The sequence below is a fragment of the Mytilus galloprovincialis genome, chromosome 1 (genome assembly GCF_965363235.1).
Source record: "Mytilus galloprovincialis chromosome 1, xbMytGall1.hap1.1, whole genome shotgun sequence".
In the NCBI taxonomy this organism is placed as follows: Eukaryota; Metazoa; Mollusca; class Bivalvia; order Mytilida; family Mytilidae; genus Mytilus; species Mytilus galloprovincialis.
In genome coordinates this window covers 49,761,995-49,785,265 of record NC_134838.1, presented here as the reverse complement: position 1 = coordinate 49,785,265, position 23,271 = coordinate 49,761,995, and the positions used below count along the sequence as shown (strand labels likewise).

Below are 23,271 nucleotides of genomic sequence, written 5' to 3'. Positions count from 1 at the left end.
TTGGACAGGCTCATAAAGAATGTGGCGGGATTATACATGTTTGTCGTCTAGCATTACTGTAATAAATCCTCGGAATAGCCGGCAGGCGTTTCGGCCAAAAGTACACAATCTTAAATCTTGCGATCAGACTCTTTTTGGCGTATTAAGGTTGATCGAATCATCGATTGAAACGTTGTCATTGCATTTGGTTTTTTATATATGATTAAATGAAGAACGATAAAAAAAAATGTTGCCTAGGTGTAGTTTATATCATTTGAAAAAAATGTAGGAAAAAAAAGGTACGGGCCACGGATTTCTTTTAACCAATTTTGTGCCGTGAATAGAAAGAAAACTAAACGATTTTTTTTATATGAAATATGAGAAGATGACACTTCATTCCAATGAACTATTGATATAACTTTATGAATGATGTCCTTTCACAAAATTTAGATATTTCATTAAAGGTCTAGAGATATTATATGTTCTGCTATTTAGCAATCCAAGATGGCGAAAGACACCTGATATACCTTTTTACTACATGTGAAATAATTGCAATTAAGAATTGAATGCTTCTTTTTGTAACTTCATTGGGGTGTAAAAGCGTTGACCGAAGTACATTTGTATGAAGCGCGGAAGGTGCGCACGGTCAACGCTTTTACAACCATATAAAGTTACAAAAAGAAGCATTCAATACTTATAATTACATTTTTTAGCTATAATCATGAAAACACGAATTTTATAATTGTTTTATTTAATTCACCTGTAACACTGTCTGGTTCAACTTGTCAATTTTCTGATTTGTCAAATCTCAAGGGTTGAACTTAGTAGATATATTATTCATTATTCATTATATTATACCATTTAACATTCAGCATTGTATGCAATGTGCATAATTTCATTTTCATTTTATTTAAAACGGATTAAAACGTTAACGTGGCAAAGAAATATTTCATAAATACTTTATTAGTATTATCAACTTACAAAATATGAAGAAAAAAAACCCATTGTATTGTTATAATTATTTGAGTGACTGAATTCAGTCACTCGATTTCATCTTTATATCAAAGAATTCAATCAGTATATTAGAAAGTAACATAACTCTTATTTGTACTTGTTGCTTCTTAAATAAAACCCAAACTGTAAATTCAGATAAAACAGAATTCGGATTACAGATTAAATACAAACAACATATAACAGAATAACAGCTAAATGAAATTAACTCTGTATCCTGTTCATTATTTTCACAAAATGTTGACTGAATTCAGTCACACAACATTTGAAAGAAGCTTCAAGAAATTGAACTAAATAAGAGTATTTCATAAGACTTAAATTAAACCAAGTGAGATTACATAGTATTAACATCTATAAAACAGATGACTGAATTCAGTCAACACAAATTCAGTAAATATTTGTTGAAAAGACCAATTCGGCAAAAGTAAAAAATAGAATGACTGAATTCAGGCACAAAATTAGGTTTACACAGTTATATTTAATAGAGCAATAAATACACATAGTTAGTTTATAGGTCGATGTTTGTGATTTGGTCAGTTTAAGGCTTTTTAAAACACTAACGATGATTACATAAGATGTACTAGCTTTTGCATGATGATTATTTTTCCTCCCCCATTCATGATTCATTGACTTTTAAACTTTTGCAAAGGGTCGATTTTTATACTTATAGTGTTCTGATATATATAAGTACGTCTGAGTCAGTGACAACCCTACAACAGAAGTATCCATCGGATCGCCATCAATGATGATGATACATGGCTGTGTACATAATGTATATACAACTCGTCTAAACATTTACAGATCTAACAATGTTTAGACGAGTTTTGTTACTAATTCTTGATTTCAAAATTACTAGTAAGTGAAATTTTGAAAGCTATTGTATTCAAATGATACTGGACTATCTAAATGCTTATTCGTATAGTGTGCTATTACACCACTGTCCCAGGCTAGGAGAGGATTGAGCGCTCACAAACTTGTCCCCTCCATATTCTCAATGTGCCTGTCCAAAGTCAGGAGCCTGTCGTTCAGTTGTTGTTGTTGGTTCATTTCTGGCATATTGTTCTTCGTAAATTGTAATACATAAGACCGTTATCTTTTTTAATTGAATTGTTTCATATATTTTTTTATGTCGGGGCCGTTAATAGATGAATATACAGTATGGCTGTTTCTTATAATGTTGAAGGTCGTATGGTTGCCTTTAATTGCTCGCATTCACCTCATCTGAACTTTCGTGGATAACTGTCTCATTGGTAATCATACCAAATAGATCAAAACTTTCCAAAAACTTTTATTTTTTTTAAAGTATTTATAATTTTATGAAAATGAGGAAAGTAATGATGTTTCATTTAGAAGAAATGACTTCACCTGCACGTGACATACTGATATATCTAATATTATTGATCTATAAAAATGGTAATATCTCATTGAGTAGAAACAACCTTAGATATGAACAGATGATGAATTTCTCCTAGTTTTTAAATTAATAAAAATGGTTTTTCATTGTTTAAAGAACAACAAAATCAAGCTCAATAAACTGCTTAATAAGTTTCATTGGTTAGAACACAACTTGCACGTTCACCAACAAACAAAAAACACAAAAAACATTGAAAGCCAGAATATAACATATGAAATGTTGCAATGTTTAAAATTGAGTGTGGAACACTAGAAGCATCAAGAAGTCTTCTTTTCTCACTTAAAAATATGCTAAGATTTGATAAAAACATGGCAAAAACAGGAAAATAAAATGAATTTGAAATCAAGTTCAATATTTTATTTTGATGTCTTGATTAAATTATCGTTTAAAGGAAACCCCTTTTTAAACGAAAAGCGGTTAAAAACTGACTGCATGAACCACACTTGAGACTTACGTGTTCATATTTAAATAATACTTGCAGGTCATCAAATTATTTAAAGTTTATAAAAAAATAAAAAGTTAAAAATACACAAAATCAGAAATTGTCTAATTGCAATGAATCATTGTGCTAATATGTGTCATTTTGAAAGTTCTTCCTTCAAACTATCCCATATTAATTTCTGGCATTTTAAAAAAAATTTAGCACATTCCTACTTGAAAGAGACAAAAAGGTGTTCAGTTGTTGTTTTGTCAAGAATTTGGAATCAATGCACCACAGTCTGCTACTCCTGTCCAAAGTCTATCACACCAATCGAAACAAACGTGTGTTGCTGTCACTTTTGCTAATTTTCTATTTACGGTAAATTCTCTTGACTGTCTGGTCTGGATTCAATATGCATTGATCTGCTTAAAGATTATGTTGGTACTCATAGATAGTAAAGTCTAAAAAAGAAAACAAATTATGCTAAAGACCTATTTCAGAAAAGAAAAGATCATTTAAATAGTGAGAATAATACCATTCTTTGTAAATGCATTTTTGTCGAGCCTTCGACTTTTGTCGAAAAAGCGAGACATAGCGATCATACATTCAGTCGTCGCCGTCCACAGATATTCTTATATTAAAAATATTTATAAGAGATCTCGTATTCTTTATTAGATATCTTATAAAGTATATAAGATATATGAGATATCTCATATAATATAGGGTTATTGCATGAATATTGGGGAATATTGTTCCGAGTAGAATTTTATATTGCACGAGCTTGCGAGTGTAATATATGTTCACCGTAGCTTATGACTGACCAGACCAGAGTATCAAATAATGTTGTAAAGGTACTGTGCTGGAAACCACCATGTGCTTTACATTTTACAATTAATAAACTTAGAGCTCGACTTGCAGACCTTGCTACAGCTTTAGCCATTTCATTATAATCGAGATATTCTGTCAGCAATAGACCAAGATATTGGTAACAAGATACTATTTGTACTGTATTATTATTTAACAAAAAAGATTTAGATGTTTGTTGAACCGAAGGGTTCCTAAAATGGACAACTTTAGTTTTATCTAAGTTCACATTCATACAATTGGTAACACACCAATTACTTAATACATCTAATAGAGTTTGTAAATTATTTTCATTTTCAGCAATAAATACAATGTCATCAGCATATAATAGTATACCAATTTTTTCACCATCAATGTCTACACCAATGTCTAGTGCTTTTATTACATCAATTAAACTATTAATAAAAATATTGAAAATAACAGGCGATAATACACATCCTTGTTTTAAACCTGAATTAACGCTAAACCAATCTGTCATATTGCCATTAAGTTTAATACAACATTCTACATGTGAATATATAGCTTTCAATGTACATAAAAAATGTGTACTAATTCCTAAATCATCCAATTTAGTAAATAATAATTTTCTACTAACAGTAGCATACGCTTTTTTAAAATCTATGAAAGCTGTAAATGTTGATAGCTTTTTAAGTTTTCTAGTTTCGATAATTGAAGTTAATGTACTTAGATGGTCAATGGTACTTCTACCTTTACGGAAGCCATTTTGCTCGTCATGAATAATATCTCTTTCTTCTAACCAATACACTAATCTATCATTAACATTTAAACATTTAAAAAAATTCTAATTAAATATTTCGTGGAAGGGCAGACTAAAAATTTTCAGTGGTTGTAGATTATAAATCCTAGTTATCACACACACACATTTTTTTCTTTCTTCAAAGATATGCATTTTCATTATCCAACTTAAAAGACTGTTGTCAAGTACATTTAGTAAAAAAAAATAGCTATTCGAACACACCTACTCTGTTTTTGCTATTCATTAGATAGGTATTTCACTTGACCCATATAGTTCATCTTTTCGTACTGTGATTTTATTTTTATGTTACAAAGTCAACCTGTAGCTTTGATATATAAAAATGATAGAATCTGAAGCGAGATGATATATCAAATACTCTTGCTTTGTACGTTTTAAAGACAAAATATACACCTCAAACACGACCTAACATAAAAAGGTGCACTCGATTTTCTCTTTTTAAACCATTTTTGGGAATTTTTTTTCGAGTCACATAATGGAAGGGCAGACACGAAAATTACTGAACTAATAGATTGATATGTTCTCCGTCCGTGGTAATTTAAAAAAAATTCGGAGGTTATGCATTTTCTACATCCAACTTGATAGATACATATGTCGTCGACTTGATATCGAATTGTTCTGCATTAGGTCTGCATTAATATGTAGATAAATTGAAAACTAATGCAAATGGTGTTTTTAAAATAAAACACTTCGTTATTGAGAAGAAAATTGTCGTTGTGTTTGTTTCTATTAACTTTTAAAAATTTTGTTACTATACATGTAGTAAACATTGCAGTAAACATTTATCGCCTTCTCTAACAATTTAAAGAGCTTCGATTTCAACTGGGTTTCCGCCTGGTATGATATATTTAAAGCTACAATAAAATTTGATTATTTAAGTAATTTCCCTGACTGTTAACAGTGATACCTTGATGTTATAAAGTATAGTTTGCAAATAAAATTTTGTAACCTCACCTTTTTCTTTTAAATTCTGTATTTGAGGATCGCTGTTGATATTTCGAATTCACTGCACCCAAGCCACCAGAACTTTGAGTTATTCTTTTTCTTTGGTGATTCGTCTGTTTTAATACAAATTACACAGTTTTAAACAGTGTTTCACAATAAGTTAGAACAGTGCATACAACAAGTAATTGTATATATTGAAAAATGTATTGAAAAAACAGGATTGTCTTTGCCAATATGCAATCATACCACATCTTCCAATTTTATATTTTGACCATATCTAAGCATATAAAGCAGGTATTGTCTATTTTTACCGTTTATATGTTTTTAAATGAAAATTGAAGTACACATAACCAATAAGTATAGGCAGTGGAAATATATAAATTTATAAGTATTAATTCACCCACAATTACGCTTATTATATCTGTACTCATCATATTGACCACTTCTCATTTGAGCACCAGAGAGATATAAAAATTGCACCAAAAAACTGGCACATAAATGGCAGTAAGCTTTAGAAAATATCTCATTTAAACTAAGTACAAGTATAGTTACTGACTGGATCGAGCCTTATTTTGGTAAATAAATTACTTTATCATGTTAACAAATATTTTCTTACAGTTTTGACTGAATTCTTAATACAAATGCAAATAACATGTTTCCGCAGATATATACCACTTATGTATAACATCCCAAACTGTTTTAATAACTGCTAGAAATTAATAAAAATTGGCACTTATTGTACTAAGTTATCATGCTAAGTAAATTTAAAGTTTAATAAGAAATATCCTTTTTGAATGTCAAATACACGTAGGCTTCAGACACTTTACTCGTGGTCAAGGGATATAGTTCTTAAGTACTGTTTTGTTATATGTGTTTAATTTTTAAATGGTCCTATCAGTTGCATATTACTACCCGTAAGAAGTACGTAAGTCATTATTCATGTTATTTTCTATCTTCTTATGTCTATATTATGGTAAATAAAACCATGGTCATATAACTAACATATGACAAAATGAATCATGCCAAAGGAATACAGTTAAAATAAATTTGCCCATCAACCAATGTTTTACTAAAGATCACTAAAAGTTAAGAGTGTTGTCTGTCAATATAAATATGAAAATTTCAATCGACTAGTATTGCCGACTTGAGTATTATGATATAATTCTGCAACATCTCAAAATCCGAAGTGATCACATAGATCCAGCACGGCTGACTGTATAAAAAAATGTCATAAAAACATTTTCATATTCTAATTGAACTTGGGCAAACCTCGGTTTTTCATAATCATATTAAATCATATTTTAAATATCAACACAATTTGGGTTTTTTTTCTTTTCGTATTTTCTATGGATTAAAAAGTATATCTTACCAGAACTCTCGTAGGTATACACGTTAGCTTCAGACTCTTCTTCCTTTAAAACGAAATCCCATCAGTCTCATTTTCCTTTTCTAAAGGACTCCATCTTTCTCTTCCTTTGACCAAAGTACACAACAGAATGACCTCGTTTCACTTTACAACTGCGTGTATTACAAAACACGCGACATAATCCATCACTGGCAACACAATAATCCCAAATTATTATTGTACCGCGAAAGTTCTACTACACTGACTTTAAAGACGTAAGAATAACCATACGGTGTATTTAATATAATACTTCCTTCCGAGTCTTGGGTCAATCAAAGAGGTAACATTAGAAGGATATAACACCCAATTAGCATCTCTAGCAATAAAATATGATAAGAAAAAGAACAGAACCAGCATGTGTATTACCCACTGGATATAACCATTATGAACATAGTTTTTTACGGTGGTCCTTATTTTCGAAATATTATACGTTTCATTATGTTAATGTTGAAAGTAAAAATGTATACTAGTATTGTAAATTCATAATATCATGATACTAACTTCTTTTCACTTCAAACTGCAAGGTTTTGTGTAACGTAACCTCAACTTTTGGGAGTGGTTTAATAACATCAACAGAATGGAAAAAACTTTACTTGAAAGACAGTCTATATTGAAAGCTCTGGGAGGGGGGGGCTTCAAGCTTTTTTTGGTAGGGGTGAGCAGCTGATACATCAAGTACCCCACCCTTTTCATATATTTTGTTTATTAAAAATATACACCTTGTCATATATCAACGAACAAAAAAAACCCAAACCTATCGAGATATTTGGATATTTTTCATCTTCTGGTACATTAGTAATTATAATTTGTTTTTGGGTCCCACTTATCTTCACGTTCTTGTTTAGAATCAACGCAGTTGCAATAATCACAATTAATTTAATAAATTCGTCACATCTTAAACACTTTCCTCTATTTGCCCCTTTTATATCTTTCATTAAAAAAGAAATTTCAATTTCAAAAGACAATAAAAGATGTTTGGTCAGATAATTATAGTAACACTCCAGAGAGAAACACTTTCACTGAGTTTTATATTAATGAAAAACTGATCAAAAGTTACATTGCCGTTCCATCTCATAGCTGACACTATGGAATTTCTTTAAATAATTGTTATCATGTTTCATGTAAACAAACCTTTGAATGTTAATTAGGTGCAAATGTCAAAATTATGAGATTTATAGCATCTGTATCTAGCATTAGCGGAAATACTACATAAGTCTAAATAGAGTGTAAATGGTTTGACAAATAGTTGATGCATTTACGACTGTGGTTTAACCGCATCACAAAAAAATAAGGACATCTGATTAGTTTCAGATACTTATGATATAATCAAGCAAGTAAAAATATCAACCTAGTAATATATTTAATCTGAATTTAATTTCCCACCCTTTTCATATATCATGCCGATGGAGCATGAAAAAGTGACCTATTCCAGGGACCCCCCCCCCCCCCCTCCCCGAGATTGAAAGTAAAGTTGGGTTTGATGGTTTTCATTGGTGTCTGAAAAAAAAATTAATTAATATATCTCCCTATATATACACTCTGAGACAAGTGCCTGTGATAGTTTGAACTGAAATCGTGACAAAACCGCATACAAGTTTTACATATACGTATAGAATTGTTAAATGTGTATTATGCATGAGAGAAGGGTGTGTGGTTTATAGCCCCGTCACACTTGGTCACGCCACGGTCGCACTATGATCTCAAATGCAAATTTTTACGATCGTAGTGCAATCGTGTAGATCAAAGTAAAGTCGTGGTATATGTTTGTGGTGATCATGAATGATCAATGAAGTATTTTTGATCGTGCTGAGCGAGGACCAACTTTGAACATGTTCTAAACAATCGTGATGCGGTCGTAGCGAAATCAGGTCGCGGTAGAAATGATAGGGAGAGTGTAGTTAGGTCGTGGTAAGATCATAAAATAACTGTACCAACGTAGCGAGAGCGTAGCAAAAGCACGATTATTGTCGAAGAGACTGCAGAGGCGGATTTAGAGGGGGGAGCCAGGGGGCCCGGGCCCCCCTTTTTGGGAAAAAAATTGGTTGCTTATATAGGGAATCATTGAAGCGTGACTGGAGCGGGCCCCCTCTTAGGTCAGTCAGTGGGCCCCCACTTATGAAAATTTCTGGATCCGCCACTGGACTGCGCTACGATTTCACAGCGACTATGTTACGACCTTACTACGACCATCATGTTCTCATTGCGACCCAACCACGCTTCTACTTCGACTGTTCCACGTTCATACCACGCTGTTCAAGCTTATAGTACGATTATAGTACGTTCATGCCATCCTCATCGCGCTCTTCTTACGAACTGACTAAGTTCATATTACGACCCACTGTCGTTCACTAAAACATCGTCATTTGATTTTAACGGACCAGCAATTAATATAGGTTGATTCAGGTTGGATTGGTCAGTCGACCTGCCTACTGGATCATGCAGGAATTGACCAGAGGTCATCATCTGCCTCTACTTCTACCCCTACTACCACGCCCATGAGTCCTGGTAGATTATGATGGCTTTACTGTGTTGTTTCCGAGAAATCTACGTATAAATGAATAATAGAAGGAATAGAACAGTAGTTTTATGGTACATGGTATTGACGTTATTGCTGAGAGCGTAGCTGGACTGCAGTATGAACGTGCATGGTACACACACGTGTAGGTCAAGCTATACATAGTCATGTAAAGTTTCAAAAAAAATTCGCATTGCAATTCCTGAGGTATGAAATTGTCTTACTCGCTTGACCATTCAGCCTTTCAAATAGTCAGAAAAGACTCCCTCTAATGTACGGGTATATATGTAACATGTGACTCCTTTTTCTCCGGTTTGATATTCGAAATACATATTCCTGCACATTTGTATTTGCACTTTCTGCACATGCTGCGAGTGCACAAATATATGCTTATCCTATCGATTCTTTGTGAAATCTATGCACTAAACACCTTTTATTCGACAATAGAATATTGGTGACAACTACGAGGAGGGTGGCATAAAATGCACATGCTTACAGCGATAGCAATCTTCATGTCATTTACAGACCACACTCGGAGCCTTGGGCATAATTTTACTCCACATAGCGGTATTCTATACCTACGCAGGTTTTTGTGTACAATAGAAATCGTTAAATTCACCCGCAGTAGTTTTTATAGGACCACAGGATGATGCTCAACATCCTAATTTATTGCCTTCAGTTAACGAAGTGTGGAATTAGATTTCACCCAGGATTTTTTTCATTTTAAGAAAAAAAGATACCGCAAGTCGTTCTCCTCTCGTTACCCTTATAGGCGTCATAAACTTAGAGCTACATGTAGACCAAGAGCAGAAAGAATATTATGCAAACAATTAACTTGTGATTATCGTTTGGGATTCGGGTATACGCGGAACACTCTATTATAACCGCTTTAAAACTTTCAAAGTAAATAGATACGTGCATAGAGAAACTCCCTAAACAAAAACCCCGTATGTACAGATTGAGCGGTTTTAGTAGAGATTGCTTGATTGTTATATGTATTTCATCCAGTGACAAGTATTTCATGCATTTCCAGGTTTTCATGACGAGGTTCATCTTGTGTTTTACACCATTGTCATAGTTTAAGTAGATGATGGACTTGCAAACATGATTTACCCAAGCGCATTACTAGTATGTACTTGTGAACCCAAAGGCTGACTGGGGAATAGTTATGGTCACTTTGGTATTTTTCCGACCGGAGGTAAAACCCTCTCCGAAGTGGTACACCTGTTGAGCTGTGTGGGATGTAAACGCTACCACGTCCAGTCAGAATGGTAATATAAGATACAATGTCTCATGTAGAGAGAGCACCACTCTCTCTACACTTTACAAACCCTTGCAAAAACTCTACGAGGGGTCCGTAAATCGCCTGTTGCAAGGTAACATTTTTGTCCTTATCCAATATACTTTATTTTATCCAGTGCCAGTCCAAACTTCCGCGACATTACTCCGGACGGCCTCCTTCCAAAACCAACTTGTAGTATTGGTACTTTGTGTTCATCCTGGACATTCATGAACTATTTGCAAGTGAACGTTAAGCAAACAACAATCATGCATTATCAATACGAGTGTCATTAACACATGGGGCTCAAGAAATTTTTCAGGGCAGTTTCACCAGTACCAACTTTGAAACGTTTCATTGTTTATTGCTTATCCTATCACTACCACTTTGTCATATTTTTAATTTGAGTATCAAAACATGTATTTTTCCATCCTCATTTAAACTGGCAAAAGTCATACCAGTTTATAAGAACAAAGGCTCAAAACAGGATGTTTTTAATTATAGACCAATTGCAATTTTACCACTCATTTCTAAAATCCTTGAAAAACATGTGAAAACACACTTAGTAAAATATCTTAATAAATACAAGTTATTGTATAGAATGCAGTCAGGCTTTCGTGCAAACCATTCTTGTCAAACTGCTTTAACAGCTTTAATAGATAAATGGCTTAAAGCCATTGATGATGGCGATCTTGTTGGAGCAGTATTTCTAGATCTAGCAAAAGCCTTTGATCTTCTCAATCATGAACTGCTTATTCAAAAATTAAACAAATACAAATTAGCTTATACTTCATTACGTTGGTTTACATCATATTTGGCTGACAGATATCAGAAAGTATCTATTTCAAATACATTTTCAGACGTACAAAAACAAAAAACGGGTGTACCTCAAGGATCCGTATTAGGACCGGTGTTGTTTTTAATTTTTATCAATGATCTTCCTTTGTCTAATCCTAATCATAACACCGATTTATTTGCTGATGATAGCACCATATCAGTCATTGGACAAAACAAAAGTTGCATCAGTCAAAAACTTAATACGGTTTTACAAGATATTTTTCGCTGGTGTGATGACAATAAAATGGCTGTAAATGTATCTAAAACGAAAGCTATATGCATTGGATCTAAACAAAAGCTTTCCGTTACATCAAATGAAAACATTAATCTTGCTTTAAATGGACAACAAATTATAGAAAGTACATGTGAAAAAGTTCTAGGTGTTTTTATTGATGCATCTCTATCTTGGTCTTCTCATATCGATTATATAATCAAAAAAGTTAACTCTTCTTTAGCTTTACTAAAAAGGATAAAGAAATATCTAAATCATAAAGCTAGACAAATGTACTATAACGCTTACGTTTTACCTCACTTAGATTATTGTTGTTCAATATGGGGAAACTGTAATAACTTTCTATTAGATAGTTTACTAAAACTGCAAAAAAGGGCAGCCAGAATAATTTTAGACGAACATGATTACACCAAACCTTCAAGAGAATTATTTCACGAATGTAACATTGTGCCAATCACACAAAGAATACTTTATCACAAATCATTACTAATGTATAAGGCAAAACATGGCTTAGCTCCAGAATATATGTCCAGTCTTATTGTATCAGCTTCTGCAAACCAAAAATATAATACGAGATTCTCATCCTCAGATAATTTTATTATTCCAAAACCAAATACAGAGTTGTATAAGTCTAGTTTCTCGTACAATGGACCAAAAGTGTGGAATGCTCTTCCTAATTCAATAAAAAAATCAAATACAGTATCCGAATTTAAACATAAATACAAATCTATGTACTTTTAACATTACCATAATATTTTTACTGTAATGCCATATCATAATTGTTTATTGTATTTTAAATTGTACATAATCTTTATTTACCATTATTATTGATGCATTGTTTATTTGTAATGTAATTATTATTGTATTAAGAGAGCCTTATTGAAAATTGGTGTAATCCAAATGAGTTACTCTCTCTAAATAAAGATATTATTATTATTATTATTATTATTATTATTGATAACTATAAAGACATGCATGAAAGACGCAACAAAAAAAATATATAACGTTATATAGATGATTGATGCTTTGTCCAACTGTATCATTTATACCGACGACGCCAAGGGTAATTGGGGTATAAAAATATGGTCCCCTTGGTGTCTTCTTCCGACCGACAGTACAACCTGTGCTGAAATTGGGTGTTCGTTTGGCTATGATGAATGTCTTAATTAGCAAACACGTTCGTTTAGATTTGTGACATTCACTCCGATGACCCGCATTGAGAGTGCCATGCCATTTGCACGTTAAAAGAATTCGAACCACTACAACAACTCTTTATGGACCCAATAAGTGGCATTTTGAAGGACCAGTCAATCCCTCTATACCACCACCATCTTATCCCGATCAAATTTGATCATAGTACGTTCAAACTGTATTTGTTGGCAATTAATAAAGTACATGTATACATTATTAACCATAGGACGCTAGGAAAACAGCAATCATTCATATTGCACGTGCATGATTTAATCCATTTCTTATGTCTATCCTATTTCTTAATTTGAGTATAAATATGAAGGAACCAGTGGCGGATCCAGAAATTTTCATAAGTGGGGGCCCACTGACTGACCTAAGAGGGGGCCCGCTCCAGTCACGCTTCAGTGATTCCCTATATGAGCAACCAATTTTTTTCCCAAAAAGGGGGGCCCGGGCCCCCTGCCCCCCCCCTAAATCCGCCTCTGGGAACATGCATGGGCTTCATATTTTAACGCTATTATATTCTTATATATATGCTGACAATTTAAAAATGGCCAGAAATACTACATGTTCCACACTTTTTTTTCGAATGATAGTTCAATCGGACTTAACCATTCCGGGGATAGAAAAGTCAAGAACACTGAGTTTGTCGGGGTTCTCGATATCCATCTCCTAGAGAACAATTCCAGATCGTTGGTTCTTCAGATTATTTTTATGTGTGTTTTTTTTTTCATGAAGATAAGACGGTGTAAAACACATAAGTCAATATTTGAATGAAATTCATATCAATGGGTATAGACTTTTTAAAAGATGCTTAGGCAGCAACCATTTGATTTTCTGGGGGGGGGGGGGGGGGGGGGCTATGGTTTTTTTTGGAAAAAAAAGTTTGTTTCCAGTTTTAGGAGAAAAAAATAATTTGTTTTTGATTCTGAGAAAAAAAAATTGTTTGTTTCACCCTCAGCTGCCACTATATGTAATGCTAAAATTGAAAGAAAAAAATTGTTTTCGACTTGTCGCGAAAAAAATAGATTGTTTTTCGCCACAGGCGAAAAAAAAAGTTTGTACAGAAAAAAAACCCATAGCCCCCCCCCCAGAAAATCAAATGGTTGCTGCCTTATAATATACAGAACAACAAATCCGTTGGATTTCGGCACACAGTAAAAAGACTGTAATGTTCGAGGAAATTAAGCATAACCTTTATACCTTGAAGATAAAAAAAAAACGAACAATGAAATGAACAACTATAGGTCATCGTACTGCCTTCTACAATGAGCAAAGCCCATACCACAAAGCCAGCTATTCAAGTCCCCGAAATGACAACTGTAAGTCAATTCAAAATAGAAAACTAACGGCCTAAGTTATGCACAAAAAAACGAACGAAAAACAAATATGTATAACCACTGAATTACACGCTCCTGACTTCGGACATGCAGACACATACAGAATTTGGCAATGTTGAACCAACCCTCCCCTAACCTGGGACAGTGGTGCAACAGTACATTGAGTGTGACTATTTGTCGTAAAGTGGACGTTTAAAAAAAAAAACTAAAAAAGTACAAAATACCCCCAAGAGTGTTTCAACAATACAACGGATATTATAGGTTGCTGTATGCATGTAATGGTTGTTAATTATTTTTTTAAACCTGAATATTAGTTAAAATCATATCAAATAGACATAGGAAGATGTGGTGTGAGTGCCAATGGGACAACTCTCCATCCAAATAACAATCTAAAAAAGTAAACCATTATAGGTCAATGTACGACCTTCAACACGGAGCCTTGGTTCAAACCGAACAACATGCTATAAAAGGCCCAAAAATTATTAGTGTAAAACAATTCAAACGGGAAAACCAACGTTCAAAGCATACTTTAACACATGCAAAATTCATTGAAAACTTGCAGCAACGAAGCGTACAGTATAAAAAAGTGTAATGACAAAGAACCGTACACAGCATGAAAATAAAGACACTTTAAAACGTGTATTTTCTTTGGTTTTTAGATACCATTTTATAAACCCACGATCTTTATAAGTATGGTACTTTTGAACAATGAAATTTTCAAAACTGTATGTTTTAAAAACTATGAGACACGATAAATAGTAGGTTTTTAATTATTATAAAAATACCCAGCCTGCTTTAATCAGTGGCATTGTTTTTTTAATGTTTGCCTATAAAATGTCACATATTTGAAAACCGTTGTACTAGTTGTAGTAAGAATTGAGTATTATGACAAAGAATATATTGGAGCAAAATATCCGAAAAATAGATATTAGATTTTTTTTAAAAGTTATAATATGCACTCTTCACTATCTGAACTCATTGGTACGCGGTGTTTGATTCGAACGCGTTAACGTCCGAATTTATGTGTTTCAGGGTTATTTTAAAATACGGGGTAAATATGCAGGTTAAGATGACGGATTTCGGAGGAATGTGTTTTGATGTTTGTCAAATATCATGTTTTAAATTTATATGATAATAAAATTATTTGATTTTGATATACAATCAAAAACTTTGTTTTAAAGTTACTATTTAAAGTCTCTCTTGAATAACAGTATTTTATTTTTATAAATTTACTTGTATTATTGGCGCAAATAAAAAGTTTTATTTTGGCGCAAATGAAATTTGGGTTGTGTCGCAAATGAAAGATTATTTTGGGGCAAATAAAATGCGAATTGGCGCAAAAGTAAAGCACCGCTTAAAATAAAACACATTTGTTTACATTATTTATGATTTTTATCAAGTGAAACAGGCTGGGTTAATTACCCAAGGCTGAACTTTCGATGAATCAAGTCACTGCAATTTTAATCTGAACTAGTTTACGACCACACCAATTACAACACTACCAAAGATCAGATGTATCGATAACCAAATCTTACAGGGATAGTTTACGACCACACCAATTACAACACTACCAAAGATCAGATGTATCGATAACCAAATCTTACAGGGATTCCTCATTTTAACTGTTTAAAAATAGAAAGTAATATAGATAAAACATTTCTGAAAAGATACCTTTCCTATATCTGTATTATGAATATTCTTTGTACAGTGCACCATAATGTATTTGTCATGTTTTGTAGATTTTAATTTTTTTTTTTTTTAACATTAATATAAAAAAATAAAGATGTGATGTGATTGCCTATGAGAAAGTCAGTAATTGAAGTTCATTATGTAAAGAACCTTCAACAACGAAGAAAACCGAAACCGTACTGTAAGGAATAAAATGGTTGTCGTCTGTTTAGGTGGTTCATAATCTCGTTTTTTATATAGATTAGACCGTTGGTTTTTCCCTTTGAATGGTTTTACACTAGTACTTTTTGTTAGGATAATAGTCCTATCGTTAATTGTTATATACCCTTTTATTAATTCAAATTTAAAAGCGTTAGCATTTCTCTACAAGTCTCGTCGGATTTAGGAGGCAGGGGACCGGGGTCCTCCCTTGTTGAGTTTCGAAATTAATAAATGCATTAATGCATAGACTTTTTTACAAGTATCCCTTCCAATGTTGGCTTTACACGCCCAACCTCCTCCCCTTTTCCAAAAATATTAGATCAGCACGATCTAAGCATGGGTTTCACTAAATGATAGGAGAAGGTTAAGAAAGACCAATATATGCATAGTAAAAAATGTCAGGGAAAACTAACCGTAATCCAATCCAATATATAAAATTATAAGTTCGTTCTAGACTGGAATTTATATCCTAGAGAACGTACATAATAGGCTCCGGATATACCCCATGTACAAAACTGTTGAATTGCATTAGGAACTGTTCTTTCTCTTTATCTTGTCTAGATTGTGGTGCTTATTTGTCTATACTTCGTATTTTTATATATGCTATTCCTTGCAATTTGATAAAAGTATATTAAAAAAAAAGTATATAGCTGGGTGACAACTAAAAGTTGCTCATTATAATGGCATGGAACGCCTCAGATCCATTATTAGTTCGCTTTGAATTACACTAAACTTCTGGCCAAAGCTTAGCGAGTATTATTTAACCAGGTAAGTTAGTTTTCGCTAAAATGGGCTATCGAAAATACAGGCGAACGGATTAATCCCGCGCTAAAATGGGATCTAATGTCTCCTTGTAGTTCAATTTTTTTCGCTAAAATGTCCTGCGCCCACACCCGCCCGACGGACATATAGACATTGTAAGGAAACGATATACCAATTATAATTCTTCTTTTTCTCATGATACCGTAAATGAGAAATTTACATGACAACTTTTTTAAGTAGTCGCTGAACCATGAAAAAATATGTCTAGGACAATGTATTGACACATGACAGATGACTTCGTAACATAATGTATCTGTTTACTAGATATGAAGCATCCATGTCTTCTTCCTGCTAAATTATATATGTTTCATAAACATAATTTACCCCACTACCACCACCGTCGCCGAATACCAATTCCTATATCTCGAAAACTGCGAGAGAACAAATAATTAGATTAGAAGTTTCACTTGTTTGCATTGTTTTATATTTGTCATATCGGGCCTTTTATGTAGCTAGGTGTGCAGTACAGCTTTGCTCATTTTTGAAGGCCGTTGATATCATGAAAGTTACTAACTGCTATACGCCATTTGTTCTCTGGAGGAGGGGTGTCATCAGTATCGGCATTCATACTTCATAATTTTATATCGTCATTTAAATGATGAATCCACTGGTCAATTCACCGCTTGGATAGGTTTATGGTGTTAAACATTATGGTGTATTTGTGTACATTAATAAGGAGCTTTATAAACAGGCAGACAATTGAAGCTTTGCTTGTCCATACATTTTCACGTTCAGTCGTTTCAATTCCAAACAAACTTGTTCAATTTGCATTAATATTAAAATATGTCATTAGTGTATTATGAATAGTATGCTTTACACTTGAAAAATATCCCCCTTTTTCCACTAAGGTCGCATTAAAACCCGTTAACCCCGACATCAGGATTCTCGAAATAAATAAATATATTCAAGTGAAACAGCTGCGGATATCACTGCCTGATTATTTTTGTATCAAGATAAAGCCAAAAGGACAGTCACGTGTATTCCAAAAGGTCAAAATTGAATGTAAGCAATTATAGGCAACCGGACAGCCTTCAACAATAACCAAAACCATACCATATGGTCGGTTATATTAGTCCCCAACATGAAAGATGTAAAACAATTCAAAAGAAAAAATTAATGGCCTCATTTGTAACAAAACATGACAGACATAAACCTGACTTATAGGAAACGTACATTAAGAAAGGGCGAGATTGAACAAAATTACACATCCAACGGACTTAAAATTTTATCGGACAGTAATGCATAAATAACAGTTCATCGAAACTTAAACGGGACTACAGTAACGATCATGGTTATCAAGTTGTGAAATATGCATGTACATAGGAGAAAGGGGCTTAAGGAAAATCAAAGGGAAACATGACAATTTGGTACGAAAAATTGTCTATTTTGTCGGTTAGTGTAGTGAAATATTCAAATCTAGAAAAGGACAGGTATTACTGTCTGTATTGTATTTACTGTGCTCCTTGTCTTCTTAATTTATATCAGATACCACAGTATTACTTTATTCGGTTATCCTCTGGTTGTTACATGTATTGCTATATTTTTCTCGGGTTATTTGTCAACGACGTCGATCTCACATATTCTTGTATTCTTAAATATACCAAAGTACCGTAAAATAAACTCTCCCCTCCCCAAACGCTTATAGCAAAATAACTTATTTAGCAAATTTGTAACTTGAATATCACATAATCCGAATAAAATTACTTGTTTAAGTGATCATGATTTCATAATGTATTTTCTATATTGATAAGGACCTGTCTTAACTCAAAATATAAGACGGTTAAATCTTGAACCAACAGATACATATATACTATTCGTACGAAATTTTTTTTGGAACAACGTACGACTATGAACGAGTAGATGTAACCCCCTTGGAAATTCCTGGCTACGAACTTTGTTAAATCAAAATGTGCGGATCTAATTCCATTATTATGGATAATTACCATTAAACACGTGTAATTTGACAAGAAATAAATATAGAACCATAGATGTAATCAATACATCAATAGTTGCAATTTATATAAATGACTGAAATCTTCATTATTGTTATTTAACCTCTCTATACGACTGCAAAAAATGTATTATTCTATCATGATCATGAATATCATGATTTTTTTCATCCTATGTAAAATAACCCCTATAGTGACCGAACCCAACTTTCTTATAGAAATATGGTCACCATGAATTGTCTCGTGGATCTGGCCATAAAATCTTTGTTGAGGTCGGATGACTTTTGTTTAGATGCCGTTTAAGTAATGTGTATACATATAAAAAAAAAAGATGTAGTGCGATAGCCATTGAGACAACTCTTCACAAGAGACCCAATCACACAGAAAATAAAACAAATATAGGTCACCGCACGGCCTTCAACAATGAACAACACCCATATCGCATAGTCAGCTAGAAATCAGGGCCTGGGCTTTTACTGCTTTTAGGAAAACTGACATTTTGTGTTACTAGTAATTCAGATTGGAGTCTAATGCATCCGTAATGTGCAGGGGTTGAACTCGGAATCTCAGTCGGAGTACTTAGACCACAGGGTCACGGAGACCCCGCAATCCCCAGTAACACATCAGGTATGTACTCATGTGCTCCTGAAGGTACAGCTGTTCCTGCTCCAAATATGACTCCTGTCGTGTTACTCTTAAAAAACATTGATGAGTCAAATCTACAAAAATAGCAAAAGGAAAGAAGATAGTTTAGTCACCGATAAAACATTCCTTAAACGCTGGGAAATTAAACTCTTCAATATTTTACTCGTTCTCCGCGGGGACGCTACTGGTCATAGGTGCACAAGAACCGTGACAATCTAGTAAAAATGAAAAATTAAATTTCTTACAAATGTATATATATCATGTTAGCATTTCCCTCTTAACGACAAATTCGACATTTTGCGATACGAATTATGTGTTAAATAAATTTGAAATGGCGCTATGCAAATACATTTGTTGCGTACAAATCTCAATCGATGAGTCAACAGTACGTCAGTACTTTTATTATTGTCTCGTTTTCACTACATATATTCACTTCCTGTGTTCATTACTAATCGAACTCTTCCTTCAAACCGAGGCCTTTCAAGGCAATAAGGCGTTTTTTTTCTTATAACGAACTACCCAGAACGGTAAGTATGATTAATAACATTGTATATGATAATTTTCCCTCACTATGTTCAGATTTTATTTCAACTTTAAAGAAAAATATTTAAAGGCCTTTTCAAGCAATGGTAAACAAGGAAAATTAAGAAATGTACTGTTTTCAAACGTTTCTAAAAAAAAAGCCTTAACATATGATTTTGTAAAGCATATACATAAATGAAATAAATATTATAATGATTTTTAAAATAAACAATCACAATGAAATGGACAACCGGAAGATTTCATTAACGTCGACATTATGTCAGGAAAAGAATGAATTATTTTGTTGAAGCCTATCGGATATTAGGCAGAAATCAAGCCTTAAGTGTATATATATATAATTGTGAAAAATATCAACCACCTGTCAAAAACTGTATAGGTACATGATTGTCAACAGGCATTTTTGGTTATCAACATTAATTTTACTTCAATTCATGAGAAAAGAGCTAATTCCTGGAGAAACGGAAACCTCTTATCATACATGTAGTTACATTGAGGAAGACGGAAACTCGAAATTGAAATTTAAACTTTGAACTGTGTTATAGTTTTACATTTTTAAAACGGAAATGTATTTATCAACAATATATCAATTTTGAGAAAGTCTATACAAAATGTCAGTCTCTTACATGTAATCGTCCCGAGTCTTATTGGAAATCGAATATCAAATTGTATTTTTTTCTCAATCAAATTCAACATTTAAGACTGCACGATATTTCAATGACAACGTCAGAACAATGCACAAGAAAAACAAACGAAAAGTTTGATATAACTCGTAATTATTTAGTTGTAGCATATTAATGTTATTATAAGAAACGAATGCTTCCTTTTATTTTATTTCATAGGATTGTGAAAGCGTTGATTTGCCCACTGTTTTAGTGTGATGCACTTTCTCATACAAAAAGTGCTTCAGTAAAGTACAAATGTAAAATAATTGAACCAGAATATAGCCGGTTACTGTACCGTGTTAGGTTATAACCTACATTCGGTTGTAGCTAAAAGACTCAGGCGCGGATCCCCTTTTTTTTTGGACGATCAATGCATTTGAATGGGGACGTGTAATTGGAACCCCCCCTTTTGTCCTGGGTTATGAACCCCCTTTTTAAAATGGCTGGATCCGCCCCTGAGACTCCCGTTGAAGTGAGTATAGTACGCACTTGTTTCTGTCAATATTGCCCCTTTATCAATTAAACAATTCATGTTTACAGTTAAAATCAACATCAAGTCTTTATTCTTGATCTTTACATACATTTTCAATATATTAAAAAAACGAATAGATATAGCTGATCATGATTTTCTGGATTCACGGGAGCTCGTTCGAAAACTGACAGATTTGCATACGATTTCAAGAAGAATGATTGTATACAGACTACAAAGTCAGACAGCGGTAAAACATAGAAGATGAAAAGACAAAAGGTAGGTATGTGTGTATAGACTATACTTTAAAACAAATAATATTTTTTTAAAGGAACCTCTTTGATCTCCAACACGTCGGTTGTCTCATAATTCTTTTCGTGTACGTGCTACATCACGCCTTAAAAAGTCGTAAAGGGGGGGGGGGGTAATTTATTATTTATATGCAGTACATCGAATCAATAAAAAATTATCAAATAATACCACATCTCTTTTTTTTTTATTTATCTAAAATTTGCCTAAATGATCTGTGTATTTTTTCTTCCTTTCAAGTCACCGATCTTAAAGTTTGCTTGGTACTTCATGCATTACTTAAAAAAATCATGGGTACAATTTGATCAAGATAAACTTTAATTTTTTTGTATACAAGAAGACAATGAACTGTTTTCCCTGATTCAGTTCCACAAACACAGTGTATGTAAAGTGCGGATCCTAAAATATCATTTTTACTGTATATGCCATAAATGTCTAATGTAGAATGATAAATAAACAGACGAACTTTTTTTAATTTTTGAAGAAAATGAAGAAAAATAGTTAAAATGTATATGTTCAGAAATACATAATACTAATAAAACAAAGTAAGAGATGCGAGCGGGATTTATCGCGCCTAAAGCCATCCAACTGTGAAATATATACCAAAATAGGTGAATTTTTAGGACATTTCACGAACAGATCGTGCAGGTGCTTTATAACTAACAGGTGAGATGTTGTGGCAGTAAAAAATATTCATTTTAATACAATTATTAAAGTTGTATAACGTAGAATATGTTTTGTCATTCAGTTTCTTCATATTTAACTAAATTCCACTATGATGATTTCGTAATGCTAGTCATGTTTACTGTCGAATAATGATACTATTCTTTCATTTTAACTGTGGAGCGAATCATTAGTATTGTATATGCGGTGCATTTTCACTGTATAATTATTATTTTTTTTATCTATTACAGCTCATTTCTTTAAGCATGTAGAGCAAGACTTTAGTTGATTTGCTTGCTTTTTTTATTGGATAATCATTATGGTAACACCCAATTTAATTCAAATATTAAAAATACAGGTTAAACTATGCCTATTCATATTGTTTAAAAATGTCAATCTTATTTACAAAGTTTGTATAAACAATTATACAAACAAAGCAAGCAAGCCAACCAAAGTTTTGCTTTACATGCATTAGGAAATTAGCTGTAAAGCCTTAATTTAGTCGACTTGCTCAAATAATAGATAAAGTAAGAGAAAGATTTGATAAAATTTAACTTACGGAAAAAGTTTGGTTTTAAAACACTCTACTAAATTCAATAGAAATAACATTTATTTCAAATGTATTCCATTTAGTTTCTTATAAAGCGTATAGAGATCTTTATCCTTATTTTTTTATCCATTTCCATGACACTTCACCACTAATTACGTACATCTTGATATTGATTGCACCTTTGTTTTCCCGTTTAAAAGGTTTTACACTGGAGCCCTTTATAACTTGCTGTTCGGTGTGAGCCAAGACTCCATGTTGAAGACCGTATTTTGACGTATAATGGTCTACTTTTATAAATTGTGACTCGGATGGAGAGTTGTCTCATTGTCACATACGACATCTATATGGCTCAAAAACGAAACGAGACGGGATAAAAAGGGATGAAAAAATCTACGCTACTTTTTTAATACATTTATAATGGGCTTTATATGAGTCAAAATAGAGTAAAATAGTGGGTCGCATTTGGGTATAAGCGTCACGCCGGATTGCCGATTTTTTGCAAGCGTGACAGGTGAAAGTCAAATGATTGTGTAGAGAAAAACGGGAAATGAAGTCTAGCGG

The 23,271-nt window shown here is 33.0% G+C and overlaps 1 protein-coding gene and 1 long non-coding RNA gene across 3 annotated transcripts in view; one reads left to right on the top strand and one right to left on the bottom strand.

Moving 5' to 3' along the window:
• Nucleotides 1-23,271, top strand: part of LOC143077318 (uncharacterized) — a 61,940-nt gene that overhangs the window by 11,752 nt on the left and 26,917 nt on the right. The window lies entirely within an intron of this gene.
• Nucleotides 1,019-7,037, bottom strand: LOC143077307 (uncharacterized). The gene is made up of 3 exons (XR_012978942.1): nucleotides 6,779-7,037; nucleotides 5,419-5,522; nucleotides 1,019-3,286 (listed from the first exon to the last, which is right to left on the bottom strand). It is a non-coding gene; the product is annotated as an uncharacterized LOC143077307 (long non-coding RNA).